At 33.5% G+C, this 4,526-nt stretch overlaps 1 pseudogene across 1 annotated transcript; it reads right to left on the reverse strand.

The window, feature by feature from the left end:
- Window positions 1-3,399: 3,399 nt before the first annotated feature.
- Window positions 3,400-4,526, reverse strand: LOC120067878 (zinc finger protein GIS3 pseudogene; annotated as a pseudogene). The gene has a single exon (XR_016525067.1). The product of XR_016525067.1 is annotated as a zinc finger protein GIS3 pseudogene (transcript).

Raw genomic sequence — 4,526 nt, forward strand, 5'->3', positions numbered from 1 at the left:
AATCTTTCGCCTAATTTCTATTTCCACAATTATTTGAATTTCTAAATTTTCAAATGGATTTATCAATTATCCAAATAGATTTTTCAGATGAATCTCGAGTCGAAATGAACCGAAAAGGACTAGTACAGACAAATTTTATAAAACAGTGGTAGTTTTGAAATATGGAAAACTTTTAGGGCTAATTCTGGGCATTTTTCAAACGTATGTTTACATGTACAACGGCCTAAAAAGGCCTAAAAAAAATAAAGTGATTTGAAAGATGTGTGGTGGTTTGATGGTCTGAAAATAAATATAATGGCCCGAAAATGGCAGAATGGATTCTGGGTCTGTTGTCCTTCCCATTTTAGGTATGGATTGTAACAGTTTCTGAATGAAGAAAATCCAAAGGGTCAAAATTCCAAAAAATAAAAGCAATAATTTGAACAGTTATATGGAGAAGGCCATGTCGTAATCAGATTGAATTCGGCCATTAAAGCCCAAAAATACTGTGCTCTCTGCTCTCCTTTCAACTTCAAACCCTCTTCAACAGTTCACACTAACTTAAATCTTTTTTTTTCTTACTATGTTTTAGTTTTTAATTAAATACTTTTCTTAACGGTTTGGTTTAGTTTCTGTGTATTTCTAGCTATAAACGTACGTATAACAGTTAAATTCCTGACCTCACGACTAATTTGGGGGGTTTTGTTCTGCTTTTCCGGGTCAACAATAAAAGTATAGATAGCGTATTTAGGGTTGGAGAGTTTATATATTGTATTCCTCTAAACTTTACAACCATAAATAATTAGGTATATTAAATATGAATTTAACTTAGGTCGTTTGAAGTGAGACCCTCGTACTAGGTCGTTCGAAGTGTTAGATAACATATTCAAGGCATTCAAACGCCAACCTACAATAGAGATAGTTGTTCTTACTTATATATGTTGAAATAAATGGTATATGATCATTTGTGTAGAGTCGTATTGTTTTATAAATGAATGTCTTTTGACAAATAACCAACTTGGAGAAGAAATATGACTATTCGAAAAGCCAAGAATAGTCTATAAATATGTCTCTTCTTTAAATAATCAATTAAGTTTAATCATTAATAGCATCATTTAGAAGATAAAGGATGCTAAGAAGTTACCAATCTAGTTGGGATGCTCCGTAAAAAAAAAAAAAAAAAAAAAAAAAAAATCTAAGAACTCTAACCTACATTCAACTTCTCTAACATAAACAGTGGAGTGTGTATAACCAGCCGTACCACACACCAAGTTGTATGGATGTTCGTGGATTGGGTTGGGTTAGGTTGAAATACTTTTTAGAACTAACCCAATTGTTAGGTTTATAAATTTCTTCAACCCAAATAACACTTATTACAAATGAACCTAATCCAACCCAATCATGAAATATTTGGGTTGGGTTGGTTCGGATTACTCAAGTCATTTACGTAATTTTTTTGTTCTAAAAATAAGTAAAATAATAATAAGTAGAAATTTGATTTAATTGTTTTTAAATATTAAATTAAGATAAACAATTTATGTAATGCAAATTTTCTTTCCAAAGTGCTAAAAAAAATTTTTATGAATGGATAGAGAATAAAATATTTACAAGATAATGAAATTAAATATATCTATATTTTCAAAGTTCAGATTGGTTTAGGTTACTTAGATGAACTCTTGAACCAACTCAACCTAAAAAAATTTTCATTTATTTCAACCCAACCTAACCCAAATGAGGTGATAACTCAACCCAAACGGCAAGAATTGGGTTGGGTTGATCGATTTTTTCTGGTCATCGAATCTTTTGAACATTCCAACCAAGTTGTAGTCCTTGTCATTTTACAAGTTCTCTTTCCATAAATTATAAATTCACTGTCTACACGTAATGATGAAGTATATTTTCTCTGGTTAAATTTTGCCATTAACAAAGATTTAATATTATACCCGTATGTTTTGGACAATTATTTTAAATTATTGACAAGACACCAAGTTGAGTACCATTTAAGAATGCTATTAGATATTTAGATGTACTTTAAACTATATGATCCATAAAATAAATCAGTTTTCAAATTATAGGGATTAAATAGTTAGTTTATTTTTTTTTTTTAATCCAAAATATGTAAGCTCAATTATTCATTTAGAAGTTGCAAAAGTATGAGTTTTTTTAAAACTGATTACTTTTCCAAATGACAATGATCTGAGTGGCCACTCTTATAAAACACTAGGGTCTGAATTAATAAACAAAACAGAGCCAATTAATCAAAGGTTTTTGGAGGTTTCTCTTTTTAGGGCATAGGTAGAAGATAAACTTAATGTTTAACTAATTAATTTAATGTTGGCTCCCCTTTATAGTTGCATCCACAAAGACATAATGGTCCTTTGAATTTCATTTCTTTAGTATAAAGAAAATCAAAATAAATTAAGCAACAAATAACATAAAGCCATCCCTACTAGCATCTTTGTGAATCCAAGGTGGGTGGACTTCTAATTAAATGTAGTTTCAAGTGCTAAGGTATGGGCAACCATATTAGAAGCTCTAGGAATGTGGATGAAACCCCAAATAAAACATTAATTTCTCTATGCTTTTAGGAAATAACATCTACAAAGTTTTGGAGTTCCAACTTTATAAAATGGTGATGACCCATTAGAAGTTGCCAAAGAATGAGCGAGTTAATTTCTACCTATAGAAGATAAACTCTTGCGTGATTGGCTCTATATAGTGAGATGAACCTTAGTTAATTCTGTTGTTCTAAAGGTTGAAAAAGCAACCAAAGTCTCACATTGACTATATAAGAGGAGTGATCATAGGTATTTAAGTAAAATTAACTATTTTCAATAGTATGAGACCTTTTAAGTAAAATTAAAATTAGGCACGAGAATTATGTCTAACGTAGACAATATTTTACTATCATAATACGCATTAATAATAAAATTGTTGGGGATTGAAATGTTTGAGACTATATTTTGTTTCTAATGACCCACGTCTCATTTTTTTTCTTAGAAAAATAATCCTAAATGAACCAATTCCATATTGTCTTACTAAATGAAATTCATTAGCCCACTTAATATCTAATAATTAATACTTAATACCTTCACATGACAATCATTTAGTTTTTTAACTTACTTTAATTTATTTGTAAATTTTGGCAATATTATTTCAAGAAAAGACGAAGCCAATTATAAAGAAATGGCAAGAAAACAACCAAAAATTTCAAAAATTCATGATAAAAAGTTAATATTCGATTGGTGACCATTTGATTTTTTGTTCTGAAAACTTAGTAACTTAATTTTCTAAAGTACTCGTAAAAATAGATAATAAAACAAATAATTAAAGAGATGAAAATAGTGTTTATAAATTTAACTTTAAAAAATTAACGATTAAATCTTTAACCTACCAATTGATTGATATCACTAGCTAGGATACAATACGGAGCATTAATTATCAAGAAATCTTTTGAATAATTCATAAAATTTAAAAATAAATAAATAAATTTGAAAAATATACAACAAGGATGATGGATGATGATGATGAAAAATCATCATGAACATGTTGAAGATAAGTGTTTTCATTTCTTTTCTTTTTTTTCCTTTTTTTTTCGTCGTTGTTTTTCTTAGCCCAAATAAATCCCATCTGGTTTCAATCTCTAAATTCCCTCTCTCTCACACAGAAGAAAAAGAGGGGGGGGGAAAGAAAAAGAAAAAAAGAAACCAGTGGCTTAAAGAGAAAAACACTAACCATTAATTTCCAAAAAAATAAATTTAAAAAAAAAAAAAAAGTTGGAGGCTCCGATTTTCATGGCGCCGCCGGTGCGAGGCTGAGATGCAAATCCAAACCCGGTCCATCATCGAACCCGGTTCCACCGTCCACTTTAGAAAACCGGCTCAACGAAGTCGGAGCGTCCACCATCCCGTGACCCGACCGAGACCCCATAAAGAAATCAGGCGGCGGCGGCGGCGGTGGAGCGTCGGCGTATGACGAGTGAGTGAAGACACAACCATGGGAGACTTGGAATTGAGGTGGGACCCGGGGGATATAAACCGGCCAAGAAGAGGAGGAAGTGACGGAGGCGGCGGCGGAGGGGAGGAGGTGAGGCGGCGGAGCAAAGGCAGAGACGATGGGGTTTCTAAAAACGGCAGCGTTTCGAGAGGCTTGTAATTGGGCGCGTTTGAGTTGCTGGCGCTCTTTCTTGTGTGCATTTTGGTGGCCACCGAGGGCTTGGGAATTGGCAAACTCTCTATAGCAGTATTGACACTCGTATTTACGGTCGCCGGAGGATGGAGGGGCGGCGGCGGAGGCAGGTGTTAGTCCGCCGCCGGAGTCGGAGGAGGCGGAGGGAGTTGGGGCGGAATCGTCTTCAAGATCTTCTTGGACGTCAAAGCCAAAGAGCTTCAAGCGAGTAGCGGGATTATTATTGTTGTTGTTTTGTTTGGATTGGTAATGGTTTTCTAGAGCTGCCATGGAAATGGAAGAAGAGAGAGAAAAAAATAAGAGGGTCAAGAGAGAGAGAGAGAGAGGAAGGAAGCTGGGAATGCAGGGGGGATTAATGC

The sequence above is a fragment of the Benincasa hispida genome, chromosome 12 (assembly GCF_027475165.1).
Source record: "Benincasa hispida cultivar pf3 chromosome 12, pf3_genome.v1.1, whole genome shotgun sequence".
In the NCBI taxonomy this organism is placed as follows: Eukaryota; Viridiplantae; Streptophyta; class Magnoliopsida; order Cucurbitales; family Cucurbitaceae; genus Benincasa; species Benincasa hispida.